We start from the raw sequence: 19,142 nt of genomic DNA on the forward strand, positions 1-19,142 counted from the left end.
TCCAGAGATTTCCAGCTCAATGAAAAATGTTAAACGTTCATTCTAAGGCATACTAATTTTCAGCCATTTCGTATACAAAGGGACTGAGACTCCCTTCATTTATAGGGTGAATTTCCCTTTGTCATCACAAAGTTAAGTATCTCAATTATTTACGACTAGCTGTAGCCCGCGCATCCGCTTGCAGGAGTTATTATGTTTATTTATGTTTTAGTATCAGGTATTGTGCTTTTGGACTTTTAGCAAAAATGACTCTATAATAACAATTAGTGAAATACTCATTTTCCTAGGACAAAGGACAATATACTCGTATATATTCCTTAATGCTTTACAGCGATCGAGGCGTTTTGGAAAAAATCTTATTTAGTGTTATTCTTTTAATATTTTCATGTTTCACTAATAATTGCGGAGTACCTACGACATTTTTTTATTTTGTAGCAAAGAAAAACATTAAAAATTATACTCGTATGTATATTGTAAACTTTACAAATAGTGTTACTTTATGGAACTAGTCATTTAATAATTACAAGTGTCACATTTATAATGGTGTTAAATTTTCGTAATTAAAATTTACAATGAAAATGTATATATGAAGCTACTTTTGATCCAATATTATTACATCCTTCAAACATGAAATAGTGTTACTGATATTTTGCAACCCTTTAATTCTACCAAGGTATTTTGACGTAATATATACCTAATTATAGGGTGTAAAAGTAAAAACGTAAAAAGAACAACGTCTAACTTATAACGTGTGTAACTAAAATTATTGAATAAAGGTATTAGATACACGCGTTTTTTTCAACCGGTATGTGGGGTATTGCGTTTGGTAACAGATGTCAGCGTTGTTACGATTACGGCGTACGATTTTTGCTGTTACATTTTACGATTATTACCCCTATTGTCCTTCTAGTCCTATTATTTTTTGTTTATGCATAGATATGTACAACACGTGCTACTGGGACATTTTATTTGGTGGATATGAATACCGTAAATACAACTGTACGTATTAAATTTTTTGATGTTTTTTGAAATGAAATTCTTTACTGCGGTAAATTCTTCCGGCTTGTGTTTGTGTAGTTGTACAACGAAATCGTGACGTAAGAAAAGACGTTAGGTACATTTGTGACTCCCGCTCTTTCTCTCTCTGTCTCTCTCTCGTTCAATTATATACGAGTGTGTGCGTGCGAAAATCGAAATTCGAGCATAGGAGCATTGTGCGCGGCCGGTTGTACAACGCATCGAAAATTTAATTAAGCCTTTTTTATCAACACACAAAATAGTTTTTTCTTCAATTAATCGTATTAAGGTTAAACTGTAAAGCTCAATCGACTAATAAAAAAGTTTAGCTCAGTTTTCCCAGAAAAGTTATACACAGTGATTTACCTAATCCGATTATAATTAAAAATAGTATTTAAATTACCCTTTTAGCTTTAACATTATCTAAATACAGTTTGTACTAAATACTTAAAACTTTCAAGGACTCTTAATAGAGTTTTAATCGTCAGAAATGGTTTTTTTTCTAAACTTTCCTCTAATTACTAAATTCTGATATATTTTTTTTTAAATACAGTTAATATTTTCTATAACAACGTAACCTAGGTACATTTTTATAAAATAACGTAAATGGCTACTTCCGCCCATGGACATCGGTAGTCAACCCCAGATAGGATTAGATATAGGTCGGCCATGGATGCGTCGCTTAACCTAAGGACTAAGCTGGAACGCCTCGGATAAGTATGTCTCCCTTACCACACCCTTCAAACCAGAACACAGCAGCGCTTAACACTGCTATTATGAGACAGAAATAGCGGTGTAGCGGTGGTACCGCCGGAGTCGAACCATAATGGGTTCTACCACCTCCAAACCAATATATAACTGTCATAACTACACCGATTAAATACTTATAAAAGCTTACACCGCTCCCTGTGTTCGCAATTCCAACAGTTATCCACTTAAACCCAACCGAGAACTGTATTAATATTGTTTAATCTCAATTTATTGTTGTCCCAAACGATTGCAACTGGAATCGTGTAAACCGATTATGACTACGATTCGCTCGTTTTCCCCAATTTCTAAACTAGCCATCAGCCCATTACTGTTCCATTACTGGGTATGGGATTATTTTTCTTCGAATAAAACAAATATGCCATAACCGGTAGGTTATTAAAAAAGTTGTCGAATATTGTAAAAAGTTGTTAAACGCTATCCAAATGCACATAACCTCGAAAAAAATATGCACACGTATGGAGTTTCTTGCGCCGCTTCTTCTCCATAGCGAAATACCTTCCGAAGCGGTGGTAGTTTGTTGACTTTCAAAAAGTATTCTATATGAATCAATTTTGAATAAATGAGATTTGAATTTGAATTTGAAAACACAGGCTATCAATGCTCTAAATTGAATATTATCTTAAACTGCTGATAATAGTTATTCTTAGGGACTTACAAAAAATTTTAGCATTATTAATTTAATTCAATAAAAATTATTTTTAAAATTGCAAAATTCATGGATATTACGTATTTTTTTCAGGGACACGTCTTTTCCGCTACACGAAAAAAATAACGCGCATAACATATGTGCGCAGATGATACGCGTGTGCGCCGCATAAAATCGCACGTCAGGAAAATGCCTAACACTGTTGCCATTTTTTTTTTATATATTTGAGCCTAACGATAAATCAGACGTGCTACCTGATGGAAAGTAGTCAACGTTGCCTATGAACATTTGCAACACCAGAGGAGTCGCCAATGCATCGCCGACTTTGAAGAAGAACTCTTTTTCCATTTTTTGAAGAGCCATGTCATGCCATACGACAAGCAAGTCATTTTATGACTATAGAGAGATGTATCATCTTATTTTTATTATAAGTACCAACGATAAACGATCTTCATTAAGCAATGATACTCGTATTAAGTAGAAGAAACTTAGATTATTTCCGCGTCGTCATGTCGGTTGATAAAATATCATTAGCTGTTTCCTTAGCACGCAGCAGCATAAGATCTCGGCACGAAATGGATGATCAATGCCGGTAATTTTCACGACTCACCTCAAATTCTCGCTATAGTCGATTCGATGGAACACCTCCAAATCTGCAACCGAAATAGAAAACTAATTATGTTTGCGTTATACAAGCAAGTTAATGAGAAATTTTGTTGCGATTGTATCGCAAAATTTGACACGTGACATTTATTTATTAACCCCGTACTAGTTTTGGTTTAGATTTGTTTGTTGTATATTATTACTAGCTTTTACCCGCGGCTTCGCTCGCAGTCACAGGTCGGTGATAATACAATCATTTCATAACATTGTTGTTAAGCTCATCGGGATAAAAAAATAAGTTTGTTCGTATTTATCTTCGAGAACGGTGCTTTTTCGAGATAAAAGGTACCCTATATCCATTTATGAAACGCTGAAAACGTGTGTACAACTTTTCATGGCAATCGGTTATTTAGTTAAGAGGTGAAAGGCGAACAAACAAACTGACATTCGCAGTTTTAATATTAGTAACAATTATATATGTATTTTATAATTGCTTTAAATCTCTTGATATAGGTTTTGCCTACTAAATAAAATATTATTTCATTGACCAATTTTAAAATAAAAAGTATAACGTATATAACACAATAGCTAATATGTCCATATGTCCATATGTCCATATGTCCATATGTCCATATGTCCATATGTCCATATGTCCATATGTCCATATGTCCATATGATGTATCCAGAATATCAGATTCGATTACAAACCGAGTATCTCCACGTTGTACTCTGATACCAGATCGGGGTCAAGAAAGTTATTAATACATATGTTTCCATGGCATCCACAAAACAGGTAAAGCCGTGATTACTAGGTCGTACTGAGTGAACCAGTGAACCATTAATTATTATTAAGTAATGGAGTAAATCTCGTAAAATTTTAAGAAGAAAATTCGTACCCACTCAAAATATTTTTGCCACAGTGAATTTTATAGAACGCCCATTAAATCATTTTAATCATTTATATTTCATTTCCTTGCCGAATATTTAGGAATATCTCGTTTTATTTTATTCTTTCCTGCAAACGGAAAATTTGCATGATTTATTAGCAGTCAACGCGGATTTTTGTGGAAATTTATTGCTTAGGTAACGCAAAAGACGTTCACGAAACAAATTAATTAAATTTTCAATTTCTCTAGGCAAAAATCTATTAGCCAAAACTTCAATATAACAAATTAAAGAACGTAATGTAAAAACTCATCGTGCTTATGAAAATCAAAATAATCACTCAACTGAAAATGGTTTTAGCACATTTAGGTTACTGATATCATCGATATTATAAAAGTTCTTCCGTCCATAAAGTGAATACATAAAGTATTATTTATTGAAATGTAAAGAAAACATGATGTTAATTGAATCTGCAAACATGTTGGAACGAAGATTACCTTCAATCTTCACATTTGTGTAGTTGTTAATCTTCCGTTCCAAAACACCATTTCCATATCGAATTAGAATCAACTAAGAGATATATGTTAGTGGTGAGAGTATATAGTCAATGATTATGCAACACAAAGCGCTATTGCTTTAGTGTTTATTCACACGTACCACAACCAAATAGCTTATCGGCAAAAAGTGGACAAGCAGTGTTTACGTGTGAATAGCATCGCAACAGCTTCATTTAACTATGTTGTGGTAAAAACAAAAAAGTGTGGCGTTAGGCCGTTTGTCCACCGCCACAGTCACCGAGCCGATGTGGGCTGTGGACAAACGGCGTTAGAGTAATCATTCTTTTATGCGTGATGTCGGTACTGTGGCTTCTATGTGGTCAGTATCATACACTGTTGATTTGGCCGTCTAAGATGGGCCGTGTGAATAAAACTTTTTAAAAAACTTGCGCGCCTCTGCAGTTATCGATGAGGTATGGTGTAGTTATAGGCACTTACATGGATAGCACGTATCCATCCTTCAATTTCAACAGCTATTTTTAGGCATACGTAACGATAAGCTTTCATAATGACTTCCATCCGGATTTAAAAAAATTTAACGGATTTGTTAGCGCTTAAACCGTGACGTCACCAACCTGTAATGGACCAGGATGAATTTACAAAGACACACATGTACCCTTTTTTTGTTAAAGAGGGGGAAACCTTCAAAGGGTACCCGGTGCTGTGGGAGCGACACAGCGTTATGTGGGACTCTTACCACAATAAAACCCCCCTGGTGGCCGTCCTCAGCGCTGCGTACAGGACTCCGGGATCTCCAACGGAACGCAACCGGAGTCCTCTTGGCGCGTGGCCCCGTCGGGCTTCGCCCAGATGAGCTTGACGCTCGCCACACAGTCTGGTGTGCACGACGGTATGCAACCACACATACCGCCGTTCATTCCGAGGTCGCTGGCAGGGCGGTTTGAGCTCCCACTCTTGCCGTTCGCAACCCCGGAAGCACCCTTTTAGTCGCTTCTTACGACAGGCAGAGGATACCGTAGTCCAATTCTGATCCCGGAACTACAGGGACAAGAATATATCTTAACAATATTGTTCAGAACAGATCTGAACAATATTGATCTGAACAATCAATATTGTTCAGATCTGTTCATTGCTGTTAAGGCAGATAGGTATGGCGGTGATACCTCCTTGTTCGAACCACGTATTCCACGGTTCTACCAACTTCAAAATTACCAAAACCTACAATAACCAGATCACAAAGTCAGTCGTGTACACGTACCTAAATACATGTCATTCAAGTATGTGTGACAGGTACAAAACAAATACAGGTACGCGTGTTACACTCTATAAAATGTATCGGATTATAGTTAAAACAATATCAAAGATGGTTGCCGTTGGTGGCATCTGTTTGCCAAACAACAATGTTCCCTACGACCATGTTGATGGATCGCCTAGAAACACGCTAGCAAATTGCGTCTATGATAACGTTTTAAGATAAAAATATTTTATGGCGATGAGAATTCCATAGATGATCCGTACTTAAGGGTTCGTTCACATCAAGGAGATTAAATAAAGGCTATAGAGTAGATTTTCATACACACTCATTTTGGGTTTATTGAAGTTTGACATATATATCAGAACAAGATTGGTTGGTAACACAGCCTCACAGACTCTGACTAGGCCTGTAAATATATGTTATGGAAACACATGATTCGGTCTGAGGTCAATGTCTGTAGATATAAATGGTGTCGTATCACAAAAAAATATATCTTCTAAAAAAATTACTGCCACGACCCTCGTTTGTATGGTAGTATTACGGAAGACATAGTCATTGTCGCTTATGGACCAACTACATCTTATAAAATTCTCGTGTCACAATGTTAGTTACCGTACTCCTCCGAAACGGCTTTACCGATTTTCACCAAATTTTATATACATATTCAGTAGGTCTGAAAATCGGCTACTATCTATTTTTCATACCCCTAAGTGATAAGGGTTGTTCACCCTTAACATTTTTTATTTATATGGCAACACAACGTTAGCCGGGTTCGCTAGTAATTGTATAAAACGATAAGTATTTATATTGCCACAGTCCCTGTTTGAAGTACGCACAGGTATGTAGGTATGTCTGTAGTTACAAGAGGCCTAAAGCATGCATCTAATCCCACGATTTTGAGTAAATACAAGAATTCCTCGTATATCCTAGATCAGCGGAGGTTATAGAGTGGATGTATATTTAGATCCCAGATTGTTAGCTCCCACGTTACGAGCAAAGCCTCTCTACGTTTCGGGATTTCCCGTCTTTGCTTACCTATTTCGCTAACAGTCCCAGTTATTTATTTTATAGCCAGGGAATCCACGGACTTGTATCTTATTCCTTTTATTTCTTCGTTTTGTTTGTATCCTTTGTAACTTTTCCAATTTCTCACATTACGGTATTTATTTCTTTTATTATTATGGTACTTTCATTTTTATGTTATATTACAAGAGAATACTTTGGATTTATTGTATTCGTTGTCTATTGTTGTTAATAGTCTCGAGAACAAGGAAGTGATATTTTACTGCAATGTTTTACTGCGGGATTCTTTTACATTCTTATGAAAATTATAAAAAGTTTTATTATGAAAATTATCATTATATATTTTTGTTTCATTGTAAAATCATATAATCAACAAGTCTTATAAACTGTACGATCAGACAGAAGATATTCTATCTAATCTATAAACCAAAGTTTAGGCAGATGTTTATAACCATGAGGTTTTCCTTTGCTGCTTCGAGGGCTGCAACTTTCTAATCGCGTCCCTATACGGGGCAAGTGTCTTGCTCCAGAACTGAGAAAAGCCTAAAACTTACTTCTCCACGCTGCTCACTTGCGTACCAGTGTCCACCGCAGCAACGTTGCACAACTTTATAGCCGCGCGTTTCCATATCATTCAATATAACAATACAAGTTGACTCATTTCGAACATACTCCTTGTATCCCGTTTAAAGCTTATATTTATAACAAGTTAAACACATATTTCATAAATTGCTACACTAACACTGAATACATAAATGCCGTACAAAAAATCTAATCCTATTTTTCGAGTCTAGAGTTTTTAAGCGGTGAGCCGGGTACGGGCCTCAGGTGTGGCACGAAATTTTATCCGAGGTTAACCTTAATTGTATGTATCTATTTATTTTACAACCCCACAAACAGTGTACCCTTTGTGTAGAAATACTTCAGTTAACATGTGTTACAAAAGTAAGATGAACACTGATTTATTACAAAGGAAATGTTATTATTCTGCATAGAAATATAATGTTTTTAGGGAATTAGATCTATATCCCTGTATTCAGATTCAGATATAGGAACGTACCTGTAACAATACAAGAACATCTTGATATTTCTAGACATAAAAAGTCAGATAAATATTTACTGAAAATAATAATTGTCCAAACATGTCATTAAAAATTAATAAGCTTATACCGCACTGTTTTACTCAGAAATATTAGAAAATTGATACCGAATTAATACAAAGGTCACAACAGGCGAAAGAAAGGAGAAAATTAATAATACAATCCATGCCTAATACTAAATAAAATAGAGATTTTGTTTTTACCAACGACATTCGCGTGTGGTTGTAGAATAAGCAAGGGTCATTCGGCATGTAATTGTAGTGTGCCCTCTTTGTAGCACGCAATCGCGTGACCGACTACCCGCTGCGGGCGCCGCGGCGGGCGCCACCGTACGAAGTTTTACAAACATTCCACCCTTTCCAAGTGCATGAGAATTTTTTTATATAATATAGGAGTAGCAGACGAGCTGTCCACCTGATGGTAAGTGGCTACTGCCGCCCATGGACATCTGTAATCAACCCCAGATAGGATTAGATATTCCTACCTGAGGTCGGCCACAGATGCGCCGCTACCCCTGAGGACTAAGCTGGAACGCCTCGGAAAAATCTGTCTCCCTTACCACACCCTTCAAACCGAAACACAGCAGCGCCTACCACTGCTGTTAGGTAGAAATAGGTGTGGCGGTGGTGCCGCCGGAGTCGAACCACAAAGGGTTCTACCACCTTCAAATGATGATAATAAAAGAGCAGTTCTCGTTTAAGAAGTTTTCAAGTTTAAGCTTTGTGTTTTGTAAATTTTATGTTTTGAGATTTTTGAGGTTCGACCCCTGAATCACCACATACATATTTCTTTCTAATAATAACAGAATAGAATCACAAGAACACTTAAGCGTGTTCTGTTCTGGTTCGAAGGCTGTTTTAAGAGAGGTACACTCATACCAAGAAGGAGTTCTAACGTATTCCTCTGGCATAGTATTGCATCTATGGCTAACTTCAGGTAGGCTTCTAATTCTTTATAGAATTTAATATTAGAAGCCTATGATACTATTACAGTGGCAGTTGTCGCTTACCATCAGATGGACTATATTTGCTACAACTATAACATAAAAACTTACGCTAAGAATAACTTAAAATGCTCTAAAGTAAAATCTTAAAGGGCATGTTCTACAGTGTACCTAAAGTTTAAAGTTAAGCAGTTTAAACCTCTGACAGGCCTCAAACGGTGTCGAACGCAAACTGATCGGTTCGAAATTGAAGGCATTCATCATGTCACTTACTCAGCATAATTAATAAATGACGCTTTACTTCGTCCCATTATAACGTTTTAATCGAGATTAACCTCGTTTTGATACGTATGGGTTAGTTGAAAACGTGACTAGACCATTTTAAACTCAAAACTCTTCATGTTTTATATAATAATCGTACCTGGCCTACTTTTAAAGATCTCTTTTTACTAAGTAGCGTAGCATAAATACCAACGTTTTGAAAACAGTTAAGAACTGTGTAAAAGCGTATAAAAATGTTCGTAACTTAATTCGTTATGTCGTCATTACTTAAAATGTGATAAACGATTCCGCTTGCAATTAAAATCCGTGCCAGATATCAACTAGGTCACAATCGTAGCTGGAGGGAAACATAATGTACTCTTACATATAGACGTTAACATTTCACTTTACCCAGGAACGGTCGACGCAGCGCCGGGATTTACAAATTAAATAAAATCTACCTTTTAAATTCGTATAAACAGTTTCATTAGCATTGACAACGTGATTTCGGGGATTCATTTTAATTTAACAGCTGGGATTTTTTTTAACCTACTTTATTTGATTACAGCGACCTAACCTGGGTGATTCGTGGTGTAAGGGCTACGCATAAATATAATGCATATTTCGCGCTAAAACCAGTCCACGCTTACTCATAATTAAAAATAATGCTAACGTTTATCATTTCATTTATTACTGTAAAATTATTATTTGTTGTTTTAAATTGTTATATGTATATCTTAAATACATAAAATATGACTTAATTAATTTCTATAATTCTATAATTATATTATTAATTTCTGTTGCTTGAATTAATGAATCAAAATTGATTGATATCGTCGTCTAGTGAGGCCGTAACAAATAATCAAATATTTATCGCCTAATGTGTTATTAAAATTAATTTTGAAAAACAAAATTTATTGGTATAAATTAAACATATATTATTTTTTTTTTTGTGTATTTTTTTAAAATAAGTAACATTTTGCACCATCTCATACACTCGAATAGAATTTTAGTAAGCGCATAAATGTCGCACTCTCGTTGATTTGTTTTTATTCAGTCAACATTCATTGATTGTATTTACCCGCGAACACCGTAACACCTGTTCTGCATTAGAGAGCATTTCTATTGTCATCCTATAGCACTCTACTCACTTACATTCTACTCACATTTAGATATGATACCAACGTAAATAATAATTGGTCATACTATTTTTCTTCGACCACTAGTACCTTAAATAAATCAAATAGCGCCACTTTGAAGGGCTTCTCAATAACAAGTATTACATAAATAAATATACATAATATCTAAAATGAATGTGAAAGTGTATTACATGCAGGAAATTGTATATCTTGGATAATATCACTTTTACGTGCGCACTGACCTAAATAAGGATGTTCTACTTTTAAAGAAACAAGCTACGTACAAAGATAACTCAATTGACTGTACCTGGGATATATGAATCAAACTGCACACAGTAAGCAAGCCAAAGGAACCTTTGTCACAAGTATAACTACGTATATAAGTTTATTTAAAACAAGAGTAGCCTTTTAGTAGCGTCTTTTTAATTTTCGTATTCGTTTCAAAAAACTATTTCATTTGTTACACCTATCATAGAGGTGCATGAAAAAAAAATTATCCGCCATTTTGGGGTGTCATATTCTATTTTTATTTATAACTAGCTGTGCCCCGCAGTTTCACCCGCGTTAAAAAGAAACAGGGGCACAGCTAATTCTAAAATAAACGTAGCCTAAGTTACTCTTTATTACATCAGCTACCTGCCAATAAAGGTCCCGTCAAAATCGGTCCAGCCATTTCACAGATTAGCCAGAAAAAACAGATAGACAGACAAATAAAAATTGTAAAAAATGTTATTTTGGTGTATGTACCAGATATATATTTTTATGCATGTAGCAAAAAGCGATTATCTCAATATTAAAAACAGACACTCCAATTTTATTTATATGTTTAGATGTATATATAACCTCACTAAACTAACCATGTATTGTCATGTAAACCAAACGTGTACGCAAAATTTCAGCTCAATCGATTGGGCTTCACTGGTTTTAAATTCAGTCGCAAGATTTCAAAGCTTGTAAAAAAGAAAATACAAATGTAGTGTGAAGTCGATTGGAAATATTCGGCAAAGTCGGAGATAACACCGACAAAGTTATCAGAAGTCACATCAAGCATACGTATTCCTACAAAGAATGCAGATACAGGGAATAGTTTGTTCTGTGCTAGTGCACTGGTTATATAGAGTAGCATCTAATATTAAATAATAATGTTGTATTCAGCATCAGTGAGGAATAACGATAAAATGTTGAAATAAATATAAGGATGTAAATATAGATATTTGAAGATAGATAGATTTGAAGGTGGTAAGAACCCTTTGTGGTTCGACTCCGGCGGCACCACCGCCACACCTATTTCTGCCTAATAACAGCAGTGTTAGGCGCTGCTGTGTTCCGATTTGAAGGGTGTGGTAAGGGAGATATACTTTACCGAGGCGTTCCAGCTTAGTCCTCAGGGGTACTGGCGTGTCTGTGGTCGACCTCTGGTAGGAATATCTAATCCTATCTGGGGTTGATTACAGATGTCCATGGGCGGCAGTAGTCACTTTCCATCAGGTGGACTGCTCGTCTGCTACTCCTATATTATATGAAAAAGATATGTGTTAAATGTCCCGGTTTTGGTGGAAGTGTATAAGCGTTTAGTATTTTTTCCGGTATTGTGGGCGCCACAGACCTACACAAACCGCATACACTAGCACCCAAAATAAAAATTTGAATTATCATTTAAATATTATCAGATCACATTATTCAGAGTGACATTTAAGCAAATAACGTATTTTTTCTAACATAAGACAAAGACCTGCATCTAGCGAACATATAATCGTGCCTAAAGAACACGTACACTGCAAAGCGTAGGCTTTTTATATACAAGAATGTGTCAGTTTTTTACCTACAACCTACCTATTCAGCAAGCAGAAGCGACTCTACGAGTTCTCCGTGTTAAACGCGATGCCTACCTCGACTGCAATTTATTTTCAGACGACATCAGTTGCACTAATTGTGGTTTTTTTCGTACCGACGCATTTCATTATAAAATCTTAAATCGCTTTGAAAACATCGTTTAATGAGCATACGTAGAAAAATTCCTACAAGGCACTAATACGGAGGTTTTAAGATTTTTAAATTAATTTTTAAGATTTAACAGCCTCGCTTGAAAATTCGGAACCGCGTAGCAGAGCTATAAATTTGGTGCTCCGAGTTTCTACGTTAAGCAATTTTATCGCAGCCTACCATTAGGGTTAGGAGCGGAAGAAAATAAAGAGTTCAAAGCAAATTAATACGAATTTATGACCCAAATACAAGTTATTTAACGAAGGCCAGTTAGATTAGTGTCACGGAGCGTTTGAACAAATAGGGCGTTGCGAGTTGCGACCCTCGTCACATCTGAGCCGGACAGTCCACCGACAACATTAACGCCTTGTCACAATTCGGTAGTAGTCGAGTGTTAACCGTATATAATGCTCATTTATATCCCTTGTAATGTAATTGCGTTAGAAGAATGACAGACCCATTCACTATCCGGGAAATAAAAGCAGGAGACTGAAGTTTTGCAACTCGACAGAACGAGTTAATATTGCGATGTGAACGTGCTTCTCTTCTCGCATCCATTTATCATACTATTTATTTAATAATACATTTTGATGGAGTTTTCTCAAATCCCGGATGGAATACATTGCATAGTTTTGAATATGTTTATCTGTGTTTGTCGTAATAACTTTTCGCAATTATTTTGCGCAATGCTTAGTAGTACGTATTACTTTACTTACAATGCGGCAGATCCAGATTCGAATCTGAAGCACGCTCTAGTTTTTTGGGGTCTTTTGGGTATAAAAAATATTTTTATATCATCTATTTGAGATGTTCTGAAAGTTTAAACTCTTTTCCTTCTTAACAATAACAATTGATGATAGGGACTTAACATACACTGATGTGTTTTGACGTGGAATGAAACTACATACAATTCACTCCGCGGGAATGCTTAAAATCGTTCAGGGTTCAATCCCAGCAGAGCAGATATTTAAGTGATTCAAAATTTATTTCAATTCCTGTTCAGAACATTGGCGGCAATGTATATCTTAGTAATTTCTAAACTTATTTAGTTCTTATTACGCTAAAGGTTCCAAATAGCTTTATTTATGTCGATTTAACTACAGTTTATGTATTATATAAATTTTTAATTACTTTCCCTAAGGGAATCGCGTGAATCAATACAATTTAGCTGTCAGCTCTCAGAAGTTAAATAGAATTACTCGACTTGTGCTTCCTGCATAAACTTGTTAATGGAGCAATTAATTGTCTGATTAGCCATCTACTAGGTATACCTCAGGGGGGTTACTACCATTTCTTAAAACAATATTATTTTAATCATACTTTTTCTTTTTTTGCAAGAAATTTAACTTTTTAAGCAAAATATGACAATTACAGTTGGTTTTATACAATGGATAAGCGAAAAATTAATAAGTAAACTTTTGCTTTTAATGAACATTTCAAAGTTATGGAGTAATTGATAGTTTGCGTTTACACTCTTACCTAGAAATTCCAATAAATAAAACGCTGATTTATAAAGTTTATATTGAACACAACAAACTATATAAAAATGTAACCGTATAAACATTAACACAGTTCCGAACCAACGTTCAGATATCTAGTGAACTCAAATCCGAATTCAAAACTACAATTTTAGCTGGATTTTTTATTAATTTTAATCAATGGATACTTTTTGTCGGGAACCTGTACATTTTTCTCTTATTTAAAAATACTACATAAGTAGAAAAATGCGCTTTTTATCATATATTCTGCATCCTTTTTATCATAGTAAATGTATCATTTACCGTATTAAAATACTTTTACTGAAACTAACATTCGTCAATAGCCAAAGTAAATGAAAAAGAAAAACGGTTGACAAACAAAGGAAAAAGTAGAACTGTTTTATCTTTACCTTTATACAGACAGCACAAATTTGACATTTTTCGACTTCTCTGCAATTCTTGTCACGCTATATCACAATTGTTGGGAAGCAACCTCTCATCTCTCTGTTTTGACGTGATAAATTGCATGTTAGATAGTTTTATCACATTTTTTGTTAAATATTAAGATGTTTATCATATGATTTTTTGTCCTATATTCACGTTTAGCCGACTCCCTAAATGTAAGAATAAGGGATTAGTGTATTTATAAAATCTCGGACTATTGCAATAAAGCGTCTCTTTTATTCATCTTTGCGATTTATATAAAATACACTTAGATGTATCAATTAAATGAAAGAATACACAGTTAAAACAACGTATATTAGTTTTTGGGAAACATAATATTTTTTTTTTGTTTTGTTTATATATTTTTTTAAAACGCTTTCTACACTCACAACCCCACACTAGGATTCCCTGTATCGTGGGTGCTATGGACACATACAGAGACAAATACACAAACACCCAGACCCAGAAACAGAAATCTAAATTCATCATTTAGAAATCTGTCTGGCCGGGGATCGAACCCGTACCCTCTGCGCGTCAGACCGGCATAGTGACCGCTCCGCCACGCGGGTTGTCAAATATTCAATTTATAATACTGCTAAAAATATAAAGAACGCTTTTATATTAATACCCACTACACTAGGATTTCTCGTGAGTAATGGGTGCCATGGTCTCACATAAAGATGAATAACTCATAAACCTAGATATCTGCCTGACCAGAGATCAAACTCAGAACCCACTTCGTGTGAGACCGGTATGGTCGCGGCTCTACCACGCGGATCGTCATAGATTACTAAAATAAAGCTTGTAATAACTCATTATTTATTGTATGTCTGCCTAGATAGGAAAAACATATAAATCATCATTCTTGTCACTTATTCCAGAAAATATAACAAGCTAATAGAAGTAGTCTAATCCATTTTATCTAATCATTTCGCTTAATACAATTTCCCTGAGTTCGTATAAATATATATTCTTAATAAGCACAATAATTCAATAGAGACATCAATACAGATCTTTGTAGTACCGGCAAACGAGGCCCGCATTTTCCTGCTCAAGTAACATTACAAAAGAAAAATTGAAAGCCTCCACTCAAAAGATAACATTGTCTTAAAAGAAGCATAACACAGGTCGCCGAAATCAATAACAGGTTAGGTAATATTTCATTGGTTTTGTAAGAAAAAATATTGAATACGTTACATTACCATTCGGCACACGTAACTAAGAACGTGCTTCGTTTTCTGATATTTGAAACAATGCCAGCCTTGACATGAAAACACAAATCAAACTTACCCAGCTATTCATCGAACGTAACCATTAATATTATTTTATGGAAGCGGTATAGCCATTGTTAAAATTTAGTGCGGATTTCAGTTCCAGAATTTTCAATACTCATGTGTGATTTCAAGATCGCTTTCGAGGTATTACTGGTTACTGTAATAAATAACCTTAAATACAACCATAGTAACTTTAGCTTTAGTACAGAAGTACCATACGAATACCTCCCTGTTATACAGTGCCCTTATAAAAAGTTTTTTTTATAATATAGGAGTAGTAGACGAGCATGCAGTCCACCTAAGTAAGTGGCTACTGCCGCCCATGGACGTATGTAATCAACCCCAGGTAGAATTAGATATTCCTGCCTGAGGTCGGCCACAGATGCGCCACTACACCAGGACTAAGCAGGAACGCCTCGGAAAAGTATGTCTCCCTTACCACACCCTTCAGACAATAACACAGCAGCGTTAACACTGCTGTTATGAGGTAGAAATAGGTGTGGCGGTGGTGCCGCCGAAGTCGAACCACAAAGGGTTCTACCATCTTTAAAGTTCTGAAAGTAGCTAGAATGATCATAGATCAGGTCTCCTTAAACGTTCATACAACATTATTTATACTGAAACACAACCACTAAGTAATTACTATAAAGCATAAACACTCGTAAATTAAACTACTTATTCTTATTTTATTGTGAGTATTCGCTGCACTTAACCAGATTTTAACCCACTTCTTTTGACATAACCACGTCACTACATTTATTCGTTTTCCTACATTGAAAAGCAAGTAGAGGGCAGAGGAAATTATTTTCGTTCGCAATTTCTCTCTGAAATTTAACTTCCAGAAAATGCCCTAAATACTTAGGCTTTAATGTCACAGTGGGCCTGATCTGAATAATATTTGTAAGTTGTAACTTGGAATAACGTAATAAATGTACATAATGCGACATCTTACGCCTAAATTAGCATTCTACAGATAATACGGATCGAGAGTAGGGTTGTCATAGGTCCCCGTAGACCGAGATATGACTTATTTATAGGATCATGCTCTCACTCCTATCCGAATAATCCGTATTATTAAGTATAATTTAGTAGTCACATCACTTATAAAGCTATTGACAACGTAACTTTATATTAGACGTGTGGGTATACCACATATTGTCCCTGTAGTACCGCGATCGGAATAGGGCTACGGTATCCCCTCCTGTCGTAGGAGGCGACTAAAAGGGGCTTCCAGGGTTACGGGCGGCATGAGTCGAAGCTCAAACTGCCTAGCAAGCGACTCCGGGAAGGATGGCGGTATGTGTGGTATCATAACGTCGTTAACACCAAACGATGAGGAGAGCGCCGTGCTCATCTGGGCGGAGCCTGATGGGGCAACACGTTCAGAGTACTCCGGTTGCATTCCGTTGGAGATCCCGGAATCCTCTTCGCACTGCTGAGGATGGCCACCGGGAAGGTTTTGAGTGCGGTAGAAATCCCACATACCCCACGACACTCGGGTACCTTTGGAAGGTTTCCCCCTCGTTAACAAAAAAGGTACATTTAGTACGTACTTATACCATTTTTTCATATCTACACCACATTAGAGGTCTTTACCTCTAAACGTTTTCTACATAAAATCACTTTCATAAGAATATTTTGTATGAAATGTGTCCCGAAATGTATGTTACATTATACCTATAGTTACGTTAGGGCGTTACTGATGTACAAATATACAATAAAACGTATCCATTTGTAATGTATTGAATGTCCTCCGAGATTATAATAGGAATTGTGAGGTATATGAAAAGGTATTGCCAAAAAAGAATAGGATGAAAATGGGATAATATGCGAATCAATTTAGCGAGATGTCTAAAATAGTCAACAAAGTTTTACTTTATTTTATATACACTAAAGAAAATAAACAATACAATAAAGAGGCGGCACTATCGCTTAAAATATTACTTCCAGGCAACCGTAAGAAACGAAGGAGAATGCACTAAGTATATAAAAAGCAAATATATAAAACTGAATTTACTTGATAAAGATATAATATATAAACACAAGGAAAAAAATCACGAATAGAGAAGAGGTTGATAACAAAGACGCATAAAATAAAAAATCGACGTGATAATATTATTATTAAAACAAATAAAGATAATCAATTTTATGTGCTATACACATAGATTAATAAAGATTACTCACTCCTAACAAGAAAATGTACCCAGTTTTGAGAATTGAAATAGTTGCGTAAAAAAGTTTTGCCACGTCTCCGTGCTAAAATATCCCTAAAATATTTGAAATTATTATTATAAATTATTTAATTATCATGTAAATTACGCAGTATTACTTATTTATTCGTAAATTTTCTCTGAAAATGTTTTTATTTCTCAAGAATTAAAAAAAGAACTTACTAAAATAAGCCATTTGTGGCTTCATTCAATTTCAAGGCGGCGAAGTATCTTTACTAATCTATGGCTATACATACATAGAAAAGTATGAATCGTGTTCCAGCCGTGCAGTGGACTATGGCCTAAATCAAGTACAATACAGGTCTGTGCCTAAAACTGTCTACACTCTTAAAGGCACATACCTAGCAGTGAGATCGTAATGTGGTGACAACGACAACTAATTCTACTATGCTTACTTATACTAGTATTTTTTTTTTTATATAATATAAGAGTAGCAGACGAGCATGCAGTCCACCTGATGGTAAGTGGCTACTGCCGCCCATGGACATCTGTAATCAACCCCAGATAGGATTGGATATTCCTACCTGAGGTCGGCCACAGATGCGCCGCTACCCCTGAGGACTAAGCTGGAATGCCTCGGAAAAGTCTTTCTACCTTACCACACCCTTCAAACCGGACAGCAGCGCCTATCACTGCTGTTATTAGGTAGAAATAGGTGTGGCGGTGGTGCCGCCGGAGTCGAACCACAAAGGGTTCTACCACCTTCTAAGCTTACTTATACTAGTAGGTTGATGGAGTAACATATACAAATATACAAATCATCGTGATTAATTCATACAACCCTAGCGAAGGCAACAAACCAGATTAGCACAAACAAACATGTTGTTTCATAATCACATAATACAAATAATTTCTAGTCCCAGCTAGAAATTAAATTAGGAATGATATGCAGCGCTGACGAATTTATACAGTAAATAGAGGTACTGGTAGATATTATTTCACATAAATCCTCATCCATATTAATCTAAATACTGTTTATTTTATGTATGTACAACCGTATTATCATTGATAGAAGCATACCGATTTCAATTTAGAGTCTGATTACGTATAGACCAGTGCCGAAGCCTTTAAAAATGGTAAAAAATGAAAAAAAATTACAATAGAATGAAACCCATTGGAAAAGGAGGGGAATATGATCAAAATGAAAAGAAAAATAAATTACGGTCGATCCGAGTTCGGGAAGTGGGAGGGGGTGAGTTTTTAAGGGTAAAAATGGTTTATCTTGATTTCCGGCTAATCTACACGTCCTATGCGAAAAAGTTAAATGGCAAAGTTGTAGGTAATAAAAAGATCTACAACTTTTGTATTTGCAATTTTTTCACATAACCTCAAAATTTGGGTGAAAAATTCAAAAAACCAAGTTTTTGGTTTTTTATTTATATCTTATTCAAAAAAAATTTTTTTTTTACGAAATTTGGTGAAAACTTACCTTATTATGTCCCAAATACACTGTAATTTATTTGATTAAAAATATTTATTTTTTCGCCTTATTTTCACTTAATATCAAAAAAGCACCCTAATTTTCAATCGAAAATTCTGACGTCAAAATATCAGCTTTTTTCAAAAAGTTT

General features: G+C 35.4%; 1 protein-coding gene across 1 annotated transcript in view; it reads right to left on the minus strand.

Moving 5' to 3' along the window:
- LOC140749789 (uncharacterized) overlaps positions 1 to 19,142 on the minus strand; it is a 39,902-nt gene that overhangs the window by 3,501 nt on the left and 17,259 nt on the right. The window contains exon 2 of the mRNA XM_073082953.1: positions 3,045 to 3,087. The gene's annotated coding sequence lies outside the window, so the exon portion shown is untranslated. The remainder of the gene's footprint in view (positions 1 to 3,044; positions 3,088 to 19,142) is intronic.

This window comes from Epargyreus clarus, unplaced genomic scaffold (genome assembly GCF_041222505.1).
Source record: "Epargyreus clarus isolate Ecla_fem2 unplaced genomic scaffold, WU_Ecla_fem_2.2 ptg000018l, whole genome shotgun sequence".
Lineage (NCBI taxonomy): Eukaryota > Metazoa > Arthropoda > Insecta > Lepidoptera > Hesperiidae > Epargyreus > Epargyreus clarus.